The following is a 16,820-nucleotide window of genomic DNA, read 5'->3' as shown; positions in this document are numbered from 1 at the left end:
TAAAGGGACTCTGTCTGACTGTATTCAAAACAAACACGAAATCTATGGAACTATTAATAGCACTCGACAATTAAAGCTTCCTAAAAGCAAAAACACAAGGAAGAAGAAGTGACAAGTAAGAAAAATACAGTTAATACTTAAATTAAGGTAGCTCGCTGCACAGCAGACGTGAAGCAGACGGCAGCTTACACACTACTGAACCTAAATTATCCTAAGGACAAACACACACACCCATGCCCGAGGGAGGACTCGAACCTCCGCCGGGATCAGCCTCACAGTCCATGACTGCAGCGCCTTAGACCGCTACCTCCCTACTAACAAATCCTCAAACCAGGCACAAATTTCGTTTGCTACCCCATATTATCGTGATTTCTTTTGTAAGCGTTGGTTTTCTACTGTGTTAAACGCTTTTCGTAAGTCAAGAAATACTGCACTCACCAGAGTTCCCAGATCTATGGCCTTAGGATGTCATATGAGAGCAGCGCAAGCTGGTTTTCACATAAAACTGAACAATAGATATTTTGCCTTTGCTCATTTTGAATCGCCTTCTTCTGACGTTTCTACGGATTGTTGAAACACTAGGAGCCGGCCGGTGTGGCCGTGCGGTTCTAAGCGCTTCAGTTTGGAACCGCGTGTCCGCTACGGTCGCAGGTTCGAATCCTGCCTCGGGCATGGATGTGTGTGATGTCCTTAGGTTAGTTAGGTTTAACTAGTTCTAAGTTCTAGGGGACTGATGACCTCAGAAGTTGAGTCCCATAGTGCTCAGAGCCATTTGAACCATTTGAAACACTAGGAACAACAGAGTACTTCAGTGCCTAACTGATCTATCTCATTCTGAATCACCCCATACTGTTCAGGATAAAAGATCTATCTTTCATATCAAGATTTTTCTCCCTTCATTCATCATCATTGTGTACTTCCAGTCGTTGCTCTCATCGACATTTTCAGACTTTTATGGGTCAATTAGTATCATTTTTTTCATCCAGAGACACACATAGAATGTCAACCAAATCAATAAGGTCATTTCTCGAAACCCTTTAGGTACTACTCCACAAGTTCTTTTCTATTGCAAATGTTTTATGCAATTTGATGGTGTATTTTGCGATACTGTGACTGTCGTGTAACAAGAATCTGATCAAAAACTATTCCACAGTCACTTCGAACATTTTTTTTTCTGTCCCACTTTCAACTCTTCTCAGACCACTTGAATTACAGTGAAAATGGCACAACTAATTGCACAGTGTTTAATGCTGTCTACACGTAGAATTTGACGATTGATTTGGAAAATACTCTTGCATGAAATTTTATATGTGTATGAACTCTTAACGCTGGTATGATAACATTTACGCAAATCATAGAAGAACTGTTTGGATATTTTTATGATTTTTATACAATGCGAATTTTGGTAATAAGATTAGTGGTTTGATTTTAAAATGAGATGTTGATGCACCGAAACAGCTCATGTAACAAATGACTGAAAAGTGGCTGTAGAAATTTTTTATCAAATACTTGTAATTTTTTATTCTTTTCCGGGGATGCGCTGTCAAATACTACTGCCTCAGTGTACAAGAGTGACTAACTCTGGTAAACGTTGTAGCTATTTTTGTCTCTCATGGCCTCTGTCATTAATATCCTTTTCTTTCCATTACAGTTTTCTTTTCTGATCATTTCCATTAAGGACTCCCAGTGTCATTCCTTCTCGCATTTCTTCACGATTTCCTCGTGTTCCGTATTTAAGATAAGTTTTCTCTGCTCTTCAGCCACCATCAGTAATTCCCCATTTCAAACATCTTTTTGATCCAACTGTTTATACAATGTTTTGCCTCATACTTGCTACTCGTGCTTTTTCTGTTGTCCTAGTTTAAAATATGCTCGTCCGACTTGCATATTTCCTCTTCGGATCTATGGTATGCAGTCACTCTCCTCCACAATCTTTCTCTGTACTTTGCAAGGTTGTTCAGCCCTCTTATTTATTTTACTCTGAACTTTCTTACATTTATACGACATTCTATATTCAATTTTTTTATTCTAATCATTTTTTCCGGTATTTGCTGCTTGCATCAATTATAAAACTTACTGTTACATTAGACACATAGACAGATGAGCGAAACTATGATGACCACCACAAAGTTGAATGCCGCCTGATAGCGTTGCGGGCGTGTGACGCAGTAAGGAGAACGGAGCAGTCACAAATGCGGAATCAATTATATGAACGCGTGGTGTCTGTTTTTTTCGGACATTTCCGAAAGAACAGACACCACGCATTCGTATAATTGATTCACCTCGATGGGCTATGAATCCACCACCTTCAGTGCAAATGCACAGTCACGTTAAACCTCCTGCAGTAATCTTAAAGTAACAAGCAAGGGAGACATGGACGAGGCCTGCGGATAGGTAGCACTAGGTGGGAATGTTGGCTGGCTGAGGGACGTAACGAGATACTCCACGCAATTGCGACAAACACTGTGTCCAAGTGGCACAATGGTTAACACAAATGTCTAGTAAGCAGGACATCCTGGTTAGAATCCCGGTCCGGAACACATTTTCACTCGTCGCTACTGACTCCACTCAAGTCCTGATGCAGCTGTCCCAGGTGGCACAGTGGTTAACACAACTCGTTAGTAAGCAGGAGATGCTGGGTTCGAATTCCGCTCTGGCACACATTTCTACTCGTCGCTGCTGACTCTACTCAAAGTCCTGATGCAGCTGACATCGTGAATTTCTTCCCTTCCTTCCTCCTCCCCCCCCCCTCCTCCCTTCACCCGCCAGTTTACATAGAATGGGGAATCATTCCAGCGATGATACGGGCCGAAAATGGAGAAATCCACTGCCATACGCGAGTTTCACAAAGGGCAGATTGCTATAGTCCAGTGCCTGTGAACGATCATCTCAGAAACAGCGGAGCTGCTCGCCTGTTCGCGTGCTACGGTCGTGAGAATCTGTCGAATGTGGTTACAGGACGGTGAAACCATAAGTAGGCGACAAGAAGTTGGACGTCCATGCCCCTTCACAGAAAAGTGGAATTTGGAGACTTGCCTGCTATGTAAAGCGAGATAGGCAGTGACCTGTGACAAATATGACGACAGAGTACTATGCTGGTGCAGTCACAAGTGTTTTGGGCACACCGTTCAGTGCAGGCTGTTGCACATGAGGCTCTACAGCCGACGACCTCTTCATGTTCCCATGCTGATCCAGCGGCGTGGTTAGTTACGATTGAAATGGGTACGGAATCTCCGAGGTTGGGCCGTGGATCAATGTAAACGTGTAGCCTAGTTGGATGAATAACGTCGCTGGTCGTGTCCGGATACGCAGCCATACAGGGGAACAGCTGCTCGAAGTATTCATCGAACCACAGACGCAGATCGATGGGGGACATTCACCTAGGCTTCCACGGTATCTGTAGAAGTAATCGAAGGCACAATGAAAGCTGTCGACTACATGAACATTATTACTTGATATCTTCTCCGACGGCAGTGGTATCCTCCAGAACGGTAATTATCCGTATCAAAAGGCTCCCATTTATCTACGTATTGCTCTGATAATTTCTGCACGTCAGTGCATATATTCACGACATGGGCTGTGTTTTGTTTGGAATCAAACGTATTCAATAACCCACGTTTATAGCTGTCAACAACAGTAATTTCCACATTACTCTTCGCCCTCAAGCTTGCATTCAGTATTTACTTGTTCTGTCTCGAATTTGTTTTTCCGGTAGTGTTAGTCGTACGTAAATCAACAGTGATATACAGCAGCACAACAGCACGGATAAGTATAATGATGAAGAGTTGGCCGGTATACACTTCGTGTTTGAATCACTGAATGCTATGGAAGAGCGGCACAACGACGCTGTGGTCCTGCGCCGCAGCAACAGCAGCAGTAACTACATCGCAGTACTTTTGCATTCATACATAGGCATCTACGAGAAACCGGATCATTCTGTTTTAGTGATTGCATATTAACAGGCTTCTTCACTATTGGTTGGTTGGTTGGTTGATTTGGTTGAAGGGACCAGACAGCGAGGTCATCGGTCACATCGGATTAGGGAAGGATGGGGAAGGAAGTCGGCCTTGCCCTTTGAAAGGAACCAGCCCGGCATTTGCCTGAAGTAATTTAGAGAAATCACGGAAAACCTAAATCTGGATGGCCGGACGCGGGTTTGAACCGTCGTGCTCCCGAATGCGAGTCCATTGTGCTAACCACTGCGCCACCTCGCTCGGTTTCTTAGCTGTTGCAAAGGTATTTTCACAGAAGTAAAGGGTACTGGTGTAACAAACAGAATAGATCACGATTATATTATTACTGTGTAACGAGCCACCGGAGATCTCGGGTGCCTGATACTAAAATACTTCAGAAATATCCCTGTATCACCTCCGAAATTTTGTCGATGCCGTTTCTATTCACGCTGCATAATTGGTTCCAGAAACTAATTATTCTATGATTTATAGGGTGACAATTTTTGAACTGTATGAAATAAAATCGTCATAACTTCGGAGGGGTTTGTGTTAGGACATTCAAGCTGCACGGTTGGCCGCGAGGCATGATGGGAACTAGTATGCTCATGCATGGTTTGGTTTAGCGACGAAGCCCACTTTCATTTGGAAGGGTTCGTCAATAAGCAAAATTGGCGCATTTGGGGGCTGAAAACCCGCCATTCGCGATCTAGAAGTCCCTTCACCCTCAACGGGTGACTGTGTGATGTGCAATGTCCAGTCACGGAATAATCGATGCGATATTCCTTGATTGCATGATAACTACCGAACGGTACGTGAAGGTTTTGGAAGATAATTTCATCCCCATTATCCAAAGTTACCCTGATTTGGACAAGACGTGGTTCATTCAAGACGGAGCTCGACCCCATCGAAGCAGGGCAGCGCTTGATGTCCTGGAGGAGCACTTTGGGGTTCACATTCTGGCATGGGACTCGATTCGCCGTCATATTATCCGGATATGAACACATGCGACTCCTTTTTGTGGGGCTGTATTGAAGACAAGGTGTACAGCAGTAACCCCAAAACCATTGCTGAACTGAAAACAGCCTTTTATATACTGTTACCTTACTGTACTTCTTCGTACTCCCTCTTCGTCTGTTCTGCTATGCATATTGAGGTCACGAAAGATACCCTACAAATATTCGAGAGGAGCCGATTATAAATTCCCGTGCGGTCATCTTGATTTAGGTTTTCCGTCGTTTCCCCAAACCGCTTCATCCGAATTCCAAGATGACTCATTCACGAGGCCATGGCCGATTTCTCCTCCAACCCCCTTCAGAGCCCATAAAATGCTGCGTTTCTAATTACCTAGATGTCGACAGTGCGCTAAACTACAACTGTACTTATTTTCCACTTCATGCAATATATTGCCAGCAACCTGCTCTCTACTTTCGTACAAGCGTTTAATTGCTCCGTTACATAACAACATGAAAATTACTTCAAATAGGTACAAAGACGGCCATAAAAATTGCAAAACCACGAAGGGTAGCAAATAACCCAGGTGGGTATGAACATGGATGACAGTAACAGGAATATCATTACATGCTGCTTCAAATCTATACCAGAGTTAGTCAATACCAGTGACTGCAGTGTGGTGTGGTGCTAGTCTCCTGGAATCCCATGACCAGATGTTTTCAAGTGGTAAGAGATATAGAAAACATCCTATTCTGGCAACCGTCGAATACCCTATTTGTCGACTCAGGCCAGGACACCAACATGGGGTCTTGCCATATCCTGATGAAAGATAGCATCAGGGGTCTTCGGCCTTAACAAGTCGGAAATGTGCCGCCTGCTGTCACACTATCGTCTATGTACACACTATCTTTTTGTGCACCCAACGGAACCCCATATCATCACGCTATATACTGGGCCAGTATAAGGACAATGAAGGCAATACGACAATGTTCGTTCTCTTCAAAGTCTTATTATACGGATACGTTCATCGTAATGCTGTACGCAGATCCGGGAGTCGTTTGAAAAGACGACAAATCATCACTCCGTCTGCAGTGATGGTCTCCCTGGTCCTGCGTCAAAAGTATCCCCGAAAATGGTCTCAGTGTTCACTGGGTACCAGACGACATAGCACTGTCTTTATGAATACTTGTCTTGTTGCAAACCAACACATAAACCGAAAAAATAATGCAGTGTGTCCTTTCGGTCGCTAGTCGCTTGGGGCCGCTGAGATCCTGCATGGTGTCGAGTATGGCACCACTGAGCAAAATGATGTCTCTGAAGCGTAAATGTACCGTGTGAATGACTAAGGTGAATGTCTGTACAGTGTAGCGTTGCGTTTATGTTGTTGCGAATGAGCAAGGAAGGAAAGGAAGTGAAATAGCGTAACCCAGTCCCAACACGGAACCTGCTCCATTCTAACAGCATCAGGTCAGCACCTGTATGACACTGACCAATCGCCATCAAATCCCGCAGGATTCCCTCGAAAAGGATGTGGATTCACTCCATGATGCTCTGTGGAATGGTTTGCTATTCAAGCCAGCACAATGTTGTCATCCAGACTTAGATTTTCTTTAGTTTTCCTAAAATGATTAAATGACTAAGGCGAATTCTACAATGATTATTTCGAAAAGGATGCGGCCAAGTTCCTGTTCTATTAGAACTTAGGCTCAGTTCCTAAAAATCATCTCGTCGACAGAAACTTAATTCCTAATTTTCCTTTTCTCGTTATCAGGGAAAACTGTTCTTCATTTACATGTTCATCTCCTTCTGTAGCTTATTGTCATTGACCATGAATAAATGCAGATTTTTTTTTTTGCAGACACGTTACTTAATTAAAAGGTTATTTGAAAAAATTCTAAGCGTGGCGTTCTAGCTTCTAGGGGCGTTAGTATAAGAAAATAAAAATACAGCGAATGAAGACGGAGAATAATCAGCGAAAAATAATAATGTAAAAGAAATAATAACTGCCTGCTCGCAAAGACCAAGAGTCTGTTAATAATAAACTAATTCATATTGTTAGTATCCTCAACATAATTTGAGAATAATGTGTCTTAATTCAATTGGCGGAAATGTACAGCGAAGAATGTTTGGTACCAACCCAATTTATCGTCTTTGGGAAGATAAAAAGATGTTGGGGTAAGGTTAATTCGATGCGCGGTCATTAGAGAAGAAGCCCTGAAAGGACAAACGTAGGAAGGAATCAGTCAGTGCTCTTTTCATATGAACCGTCAAATATTCGCGATTTAAGGATAACGCGGAAAACCTACATCAGAATGGCCAGACGGGGATCTGAATGCCGCTCCTACAAAATGCGACTCCCTTGTCTTAACCACTGCACCACCTCACTTAAAAACTACGAAGCCACACATGCCATCCTGGAAATTAACCTCATTGCTGTTCACAAGCAATTAATTTACGAAGAGCCTAGCAAGGTGACACAGAGGTGCTTTCAACAAGGCAGGGATAAACACTTCCCCACAAATCCTTTATGGACCTGAAGTATTCACACATGAAGAGTATTCATCTGCTTTTAAAGTGATTTAAGTGAATCGTATTTACCGTAAAACGATTGTGTATACCTCGTTATTAATTCATAAAACATATTTTCCTATTACTCTAAACTGCCAACGGGCCATACAGCATCCTTCAGTGGATGGGAGTCTGCCACGATTAAAGCCTTAAACCTGAGAATGAAAATCTGCGACTTATCCTTACAATTTTAGGAGTCTTCACTTCATGTGTAAGCTTACTCACGTTATTGCGGATTTTTTTAAAATTCCATTTAATGTTTGATGATGCGCTCGTGACATAAGAAGTTCGCTAAATGGAAAGATCGCAATCCTGAAATGTTTCCTGAGATTTTATATATGAAATTCTATGAATACTATTTTTTTTTACAGGTGGTCATGTAGCAAGATGGAGCAATGGTTAAGGCCCTGAACTCGTATTCGGGTGGATGGGGGTTAAAATCATCGTCTGGCTATCCAGATTTGTATTTCCCCGATATTTCGTAAATCAATGAAGGTCGGAGTGCTGCCGATTTGTTTCCCAATTTCTATCCAAGCTTGTACATACTTGTCGTTCACTCGATATTCAGTCCTGATGTTTCTTCCTTACATTACAAGACGGTGTTCCTTTTTTATGATAATCTTCATCAGAGACCCAAGCAGAAAATTTCTGTTGCATTAAATCGCGCGTAGGACGGACTGTAAATCACATTATTCTTTACACGTCTCTGAAAACAGCAGAACTACCCACTATTATTTAGAACTCCACATAACGAAATACTGAAAACATAGATGATATGAAAAGTTGTCCGAGCCCTTGCCAGGTTGTAACTACGACATAGCAGTGTCATGTAGAAGCCCTTTCAAGCAGCCTGACATTCGTGTATTCACATACCAGTATACTTATTCACCTTTAATGCCATTTATGAGCAATAATTAAAGTGCCGCTAGGGTGAACTGCGAAATAGAGAGATAGGACATAAGATTTAAAAACAGTTACCATACTCAATTTAAAAGCCTGTTTTTGAGCTAAGTTCTGTTATATAATGAAAAACTTTGTTAAGAAATTCACGGACAAGCAAGGCAGGAAATTGAGAAGTCCCTGAAATTCCAAAATTCTTTAAATCATATCTTGAAGGCCTCTCCACAAACAACATATCCCGTCTTCGGGATTGTAAATCCCTATTAGTAAGATAGGGAATAACATTCCTAATAAGTTAAGTTTCCGCCGTTACAATAAATACACTAGAGACTGGCAGCTCCAGTCAGGCACCAGGTAAAAAGTATAACTGAAACAAGCACTTATACTTTTTAAATACTCGTCTTCATAACGTTTTAATTTAGTGGTTCATTTCCACCTTGAGTGTGTAGGCTAAACTAAATGCACGTTATTAATATCGTGTGATAAAACTATCGTGAATGACAATTAGTACATACTGTAGTAAGTGTACAGAACCGTAGTTTCTGTAGTAAGTGCGCAGAATCATAGCTTCCTCTCTCTGTTAAATAAATATTTGATCCTTTCCGTTACCCTAATACTTCTGTTTCGTGCTGCTATCTACAGAGCACTATATGTGTACGAATAAGCAAATGAATGAATGAATGGATGAATGTATTTATAATAAATTTTCATTCAGCGGTGTTAAACTGGTGCTCATTTTCCACTAGCTGAGAATGATAAATTTCTAAAGACAATAATAATTTAAAGAAAAGTTGCGTATTAAGACGCCGCATAACAAGTATTTGATTAGCGTGTGTTGATGTGGAGCTACGTAGCAAGGAAATACATCCGTGAGTACGTCACACGTGAATTACAGATGTCCTCATTCAAATTCTGTAAGAGACACTCTTAATATTACCTTTGCGGAGCTGTTCTAAAACAAAAATAATTGCACTTCGGCGATAGTTACAGATGTGCCCCATTTCCAAGAATGCTTTTGAAAGGAACACACCCCAATACTTCCAGCACCTCCAAATTGTTCGATAATAGCTATATTCTCTTAATCAATTACTCCAGTTCATGCTGCATATCTGCAGTGTTTCTGTTGCAATATGAAGCTTATGAAAATGTGATACTATTATAGATAGCACGAAGACCACAAAATACTAGTGATAAACAAAGATAATTTTACTAAGATGCGCAAAGTTTTGTTTGAAAAAGCGTTCTCTTACAAACACTGTTTCCAAATGCAACATACAATGTATTTGATTGTATTGGATTTCGGTTCGCAGTCTCGATGAATTTTTTGAGTGACAATGTCTCGATTAACTGCAAATATTTATTGTAGATCTCACAAGGACGGTTTCGGCTTTAAGCCATTATCCAATTGTTTGAGTTATAGATATAAAAAGTATGTGAGTTTCTCTTGCGTTTATAACCAACGCTACCAAGAGCCATACATGCTCAAACTCATTTTAATGTCTTATAGCTAAAACTGAGATTTACCGCAAATATATGCAGTCGGTGATGAACAAGTTGTCGTTGAAAAAATGTAATAAAGTAGATATTTCAGTCATTCAGTACTGAAAATAGCAGTATTGCTCTGCAAAGTGGTGATTAAGAGATAAATTTAGTAACTGGGTGTTCAATTTCGTTCTCAAAACAAAAATAACCGTTTAGATGCAATGCAGATATATTTTTACTTTTTTTACGATAACGTAGGCTCTTTACACTTTTCTTAACTTCATTCATCTGAGACATATACTTTTGTGTGAAGATTGAGTTAGGAGGTCGTTAAGTTACATTTCAGTTCATTATGAACTACATTACTGTGCAATGTTTCCGAATCATTTCTCTTTACACTTTCGTGAAAATAAAGAAAAAAGGAAAAAAGCTCTATACTTGAGCGCTGATAAATGTAGTTTGTACCAGAACACAAGACGCGCAGCTCAAACACCATAAAATTTATTGTATAGTGAACTATTACGTCTTCGTGAAAAACTTTTTAAAGAGCAGAGTAGGCCTTGTTCTGTCATCAGATCAAACTGTATCTCTGAAAGAGCAAAAACAAAAAGTGAAATAATTATACAAAGTGAACATAGCAAAAATACCGATAAAAAATCGTGAAAATGTCCATTTTCTCCAGGAAAAATCCGTTGAATTACGGAACTTTTTAAAATTGCCTTGACATTTTTCACTGAGGTGGCTTAACATTCTTCTCATGCTGTGCATATGTCTATACGAACTATAAAGAACCGAATTTTCCCCGAGGAAGGATTCAGAAATTGGGAATGCATTTGAAAATATTTGTATAGTCTGGATGAACTGTACTGTAAATCTGTAAGAAATCACAGTAATCTGCTATCTGGGCTGGTTCAAACCTGTGGGTAGAATTAAAGCAATAAGTGTAAAGTGCTAGTACAGATGCCTCAGCAGTCGTCGTTACCGATTTATCTAATTAAAAAAGCGTTTAAACTGCCTTCTAGATCTCTTACGTCTCAATAGTTATTCTATAAAACAAATAAAACTGTGCAAATTTTTCCATGAATATATTTCCCTTAACTAAATTTCTTGTACAAGGACAAAGAACATAATGCACTGGACTTATCGACTTGCAAGAAATATTTCGTTTGGATACTGTTGCCTAAGCTTCAGATGCCATGAACAGGTAAGAGAGTATTTTTTTTTTTAGATGACTTCATTTATCATTAAAGCAGTCATTGCAGTGAGGAAGACTGTTCCATAAGTCTCAATGTTATAAGGGTGCAAGCAAATTAAATCTATACCGTGAAATAATAGCGTATTTTAAAAATTTCGTTTACACAACCACAGTAAGTTTATTGGTTGTTGTCGCCTACATGTTTTTAGATGAACAACGGACATCGTGCACATATTAGTGAAGCTCATAAAATTCAGCATGGTTCCATGTTAAAATTATCGAATGTTAAGTAGATAAATTTTCTAATACTTTGCTTATTTGTATAAAAGCCGTAAGTCGCACAGAAATCGAATGTCTAACCGAATCATCTTTATCCGCATAGGAGTCAAAAGTTATGCAGAACGGTTAACCTAACTCAACGCATTTATTTAATGTGAAGCAAACTGAAATCATCGTACTCTGCGTTTTGAACCACTTCATGGAGATTCCGAGTGATGCACTGTGTTAATAGGTACTGCAATTCACCATACCAGCATTTCAACTTGCGCTGCGTGTTTTCCACTACATAATTGTGTTCTGTAAGATGACGAAACATTCCACTACTTTGATGATTCCTACATTTGATTCCGCTATGAAAAAGGTAAAATGAATATTTAGTTACAGTTTCCATTCAGTAGCGTATTTCGCAACGTCTACAGATTTGCTTTTCGTCAAACGAAAGTTTGTAGAGTGTGTCTCCTTTGAAAATACGCATGTGTGGGGTGGGGATGCCCGGTGACGTGTTACCGTAGAGCGGAGGGGGAAGGGAGGAGCGTTTGAATGGATGTGTGTTGGCCCAGGGTGTGTTGGTACACGACAGAGAGCGGCGGTGGGGAGGGAGGGGCAGCTTCAGCTGCAACGCAGTGGTTAGGGTAGTAGTCCAGCTGCACCCAGCATCATCCGAGTACGTAAGAGTCATGTTTTAGATTGAAACTGTCAAAAGTCATTAAAGCACCCTTTACAAACAAATGTGATCTAGCAGTTATGCCTTAAAAATGTAATTCATAGCAAATGTAAATTAATGCACTAAAACACACACACCAACAGGTGAAGCAGAATATGTACGAAATTTTTGATTATTAAGGCAGACGATGTATTAGAAAAATCAACAACAATGGCAAGTAAGAAAAAGTAGAATAGAAAAATTTACCTCAGAACATCTGTAACAAAAAATGTACCTAAAGAACTACAAAACTGGGGCATGACACTACAGTGGTAATGCCAGAATGTTTACACGCATGCGGAACCTTAACAGTCAACCATAAACTAGATAGGCGGGACGTATCACAAAGAAATGAAACAAATTAATAGCAGGAACAGGTGACTAAAGTGAGACGTGATAAGAAAATTTCAAATCTATACCGAAAATACTTTAAATAATGGCAAAGAAAGGGTTCATATAATTTTGGACATCTTTACAGAATGACTAAAAACAGATTAACGAAGCAAATATTCAAGTATTTTTGTCAAAATGTAAGTAGGCTTAAGTCTGGATCACAGAAATTTAAAAAAATGTCTGAAATAATATTCAGGAATCGTAAACTACAGAAATAGCTCAGTAAATAAAATAAATGAATGACACCTACGCTGGAAAAAAAATCATTATCAAAGTGTACTGAAGAAAGAAAACCAGAAAATGGAGATAATATGATGTAACATGAAAAACAGTAAACAAAGAAGAGTAATTTAAATAGGTACGTTATCCTAGGAAATCTACACGAAACTCTACACCAGTACATCCATATTTTATTTTTTAGTCGAATAAATGAAACATTGCAATTGCTGTAAACATACAGTCAGAATTAGATTAAACACTAAATTCGTGTCGGAAGACTATGACTAATATCAGCACAAGAAAGGATCTTTTATCTTTTCCAAGATAAAAAGCCTCACAAACTGTGCTTTGCCGAAATGGTTCTTACTTAAAAACATAAGACTCAATGTCACAAAGTCATCAACAGAAGTCAGAAATATTTATGAATTTATTCCAGGAATACATTTACGTCGGATGAAGAGGAATAATTTACAAGTGACAGTCCGCCGGAAGGAAATGGTTGAGCTGCTTGCTCCCTTACGGAACTGGGTCGTTTTCTTGTTACGTACTAAGCAACTCTAAAAATGAAGCTGTGGTCGGTGTGAGTCGCGTAATTTTTACTCGTGGCTGCGAACTGACACACATAGGGACCAGTTTAGCAGGCTGGTGCATTACGTGGATACATGACACAGAGTTTGTTAACTAAGACCAGCAGCTGTAGCCACGTTGTCCAGCTTCCATCCCAACAACAAGTTCTCATCTCAGTAGATTTTGTGTGGTATTACATTTACTGCAAAACGTCAAGAAGCCACTCTGGCCGGTAAAATCCATACTGAATGTCAATAAACCTACAGTTTACAGAAAATAAACGCCCATTTATAAAGGTTGGATCTGCCTACAACAGGATTGTCACCCTTCAGTAAATAGTGTACTTACACAGTAAAGGAACTAATGATTAAAACTGTGATACTCACAGGTCCGACGCATAATCGGATTAAAACATTACGTGAGAGTAACACTTCACTCTTTATAATTCACCAATTAATTTCACGTTTACTATTTTGGTCCTGTTGAGGCATTTCTTGTTCCGAATCATTGTCGTGCATTAAGTGAAAAATGATGGCAGTACTTGTAAGAAATAGTGTCAATAGTGTCAATAAAATATCTTGCAAGTGCATTTTACGCCTCTATTTTTAACGTAAGCATGTATGCTTCCATCTGGTAGCGAAGGATTAATAAAATGCAAAATGATTGAGGACGATATAAAAATTGTATAGAAAGAGCCTTCGCTAGCTTTGAACGGAAACTACGTATGTAGTCGCGACAGTTAGACATTGCTATGCGAAAGAGCAACTGGCATTTTGCTGCAAGTATGAAACTTAGCTCGTGACCAAGCCACTCAAAGCAACAAAGCACATTCGTGATGGAGACGCTTGCCAAGTTGATGTTCCAAAGCTTCGCGGAAGGTGACTCATTCCTGAACAATTAACATGATTCTCTCGCAGCTTAGCAACTACTACACTCGAGTATGGTTGCCGATAAACCACTTACCGTTAGGATCCACGTTGAATAAAACATTTTGCAGCTTTAAAATTGTTCTGAGAAGTAGTATGTGAGTAGGTGATATTAACATATACGATAAGATGGGAGAAAAGAACGCAAGAACCATTAAAAAGTTATGTATATAATGTTCAAACTTAGAAACCTGGGACTCAGGCTGCGGCCCTGACAGAGTATAGAGCTCTATCACAGAGACTACTGCAGCGCCATCTGTTGACATAACGGCCAACTCCAAAGAGGATACCAGTTTTTTGCCGTACTCACCGCACAATATACTCGCCAAACAGATGACGGTCCTGCGTGAAGTCGTGCAGCTACATGTGATGGCTGATTCCGTTAACAAAGGGCGCCAAGCGAGTCTGCCATTAATGTCACTTTTCACGTACGCAGCTCGCACCTTCTCGGGGTAGTCACATAATGCACTATGACAGTCATAACTAATGCAACAGAGCACCTGGTAAAAAACAGGCCTATTTCTTAGCTTTACCTAACGCACAGCATGAAAAATGGTCATCGCTAACACAACGAACTCGAATATGACAAACTCGGCGGTAGTAGTGACGTATCGTAGCCACTACAGCAGAAGCTGTAGCATCTACCCGTACACCGGACACTCGCTGTTAATGGACCGAGTGCACGAGCGAAACTGCAGTGGGGAGGCGAGTTTACATAGCAGAGCGGGCAATGCAAGTGGAGCCGGAACCGTCAGCTAGGCAGATCCGGGAGCGCCGAAGGTCTGTCTGCCGGCACGGGTAATTCCGACAGGCTGAGACCTCGAAGCGAGACCAGCTTCGGATCCGTAACGGGCAATACGTTCACCTCTCGCGAGCTCGCAGCTAAATCAAAATTAACATTTTGGCGCCCACCGGCTGCCGATTAACGGTGCGTCGACGGCCGCGGAAGCAGGATGCAGGATGCAGGCGCCGTCGGCCCTCTGTAGGCGCTCGTGCACGTGCACATGCTCGGCTTGGCTTTTGACGCACCACACGTGGACCATGGTACCACCGTCACCGGCCACTTCCTCCCCCGTCGTCTGCAGCTGTACAGTATTTTCTTCCCCCTCCTCTGTGGTCACCTCGGAGAATCCAATGAGGTGGTACAGCCGTTAATACGTTAATGCTCAGGCGAACTGATATTCGAATGTCTATATAACTTAAATCAATTCAGGCAAACTAGAACTAGTTTACACAATAACTCCACGGCCGATTATTTTCTGTCATCTTTGTCTAACCGCGTCAGTGGCCCGTATCTAAATCACCGGAAGTGTTAAAATTTAATCCCCCTACTACGCTATATAACCATAAAGCCGACGACACGTGAAAGACTCAGTTGGGGGAGATTTTAAGCAACTCCACCTCCACCCAAAAAACATTGAGGGGGGAAATTACTGCTTAGTAAGTGGTGGGCGAGGTGACCATATGTGGTGTGCGTACTGTAAGACCTTCGGTACGCACACCATCAGATTATTTGACTTGTCGCTCTAACGAAGTAGGCGAGTGTCAGCAATATGTCTTGTGGTCCTATTGTGGCGTGTTTATCTTCTGCCGTTAGGTCAGACGCTAGAAATGCCACTTGCACGCTTAGAGTAGCAGATTGACGGTGACCAACTTTAAACAGAACATGGTTAATTTTCACACACATTTATTAAAATAATAACAAGCATAAAATTACTTAACTTGGTTCTGGATGCTATTTACAATTGACAATCTGAAGTTCCCCTGGTATTGGTACGTTAATCTTATTTTCATATATCTCTGATACTTGACAAAGTATCTATACATTTCTCTTCATGGCTATGTACAGGAATATGATAATCTTATTAGGGGCAGACTGAAACGTGACTGCAGACTAATGCAGACTGAGTAATCGGAGGTCTGTACACTCGTTATAATACCTCGAGCGTTCAGGTATTACTGCGCGAGTGTCATCCGCGAGGAGAAAAGGTTCTACGTTAGCAGCAATCTCTTTGGCTGCGTTACATATTAATACGCGGATCGGCGGAAGCAGAATTTGGTCCGTCTCTAAGACAGCGCCATCTCGTAGTGCGGAGACGGACGAGCGCTGCGCCTGCGCTGTTGTGCTTAGCGGGGCGCGCTCTATTGGGAAAGTTGTGTACGCGCTGACTACACGGAACTATGTACACAACACCATCTCTTGCAGAAATGTTATAAGAGCTTTCTTTGAACTGTACCTCGAACAGCTTGTTAGGCACCGTTCCCACTGTGCAAAATGGTAACAGACCCGATCCCTTTTATGATGTTCATATAGAGACCGGGATCAGTGGTCACGGCCGGCCGGTGTGGCCGAGCGGTTCGAGGCGCTACAGTCTGGAACCGCGCGACCGCTACGTTCGCAGGTTCGAATCCTGCCTCGGGCATGGATATTTGTCATGTCCTTAGGTTAGTTAGGTTTAAGTAGTTCTAAGTTCTAGGGGACTGCTGACCTCAGATGTTAAGTCCCATACTGCCCAGAACCAATTGAATCATTTTTGATCAGTGGTCACGAAGTAGTAGCAACACTGTTCTAACGAATAGCCGATCGACCTCGAGAAATATATGTACCTAGTAGAACAATTAAAGCCGGCCGGAGTGGCCGAGCGGTTCTAGGCGCTACAGTCTGGAGCTGCGCGACCGCTACG

General features: G+C 41.2%; 1 protein-coding gene across 1 annotated transcript in view; it reads right to left on the bottom strand.

The window, feature by feature from the left end:
• The window catches only part of LOC126249636 (uncharacterized), a 624,823-nt gene extending 610,167 nt beyond the window's left edge, over window positions 1-14,656 (bottom strand). The window contains exon 1 of the mRNA XM_049951313.1: window positions 14,447-14,656. The gene's annotated coding sequence lies outside the window, so the exon portion shown is untranslated. The remainder of the gene's footprint in view (window positions 1-14,446) is intronic.
• Window positions 14,657-16,820: the final 2,164 nt, after the last annotated feature.

The sequence above is a fragment of the Schistocerca nitens genome, chromosome 3 (genome assembly GCF_023898315.1).
Source record: "Schistocerca nitens isolate TAMUIC-IGC-003100 chromosome 3, iqSchNite1.1, whole genome shotgun sequence".
Classification (NCBI taxonomy): Eukaryota; Metazoa; Arthropoda; class Insecta; order Orthoptera; family Acrididae; genus Schistocerca; species Schistocerca nitens.
This window is presented reverse-complemented; position numbering and strand designations above follow the sequence as displayed.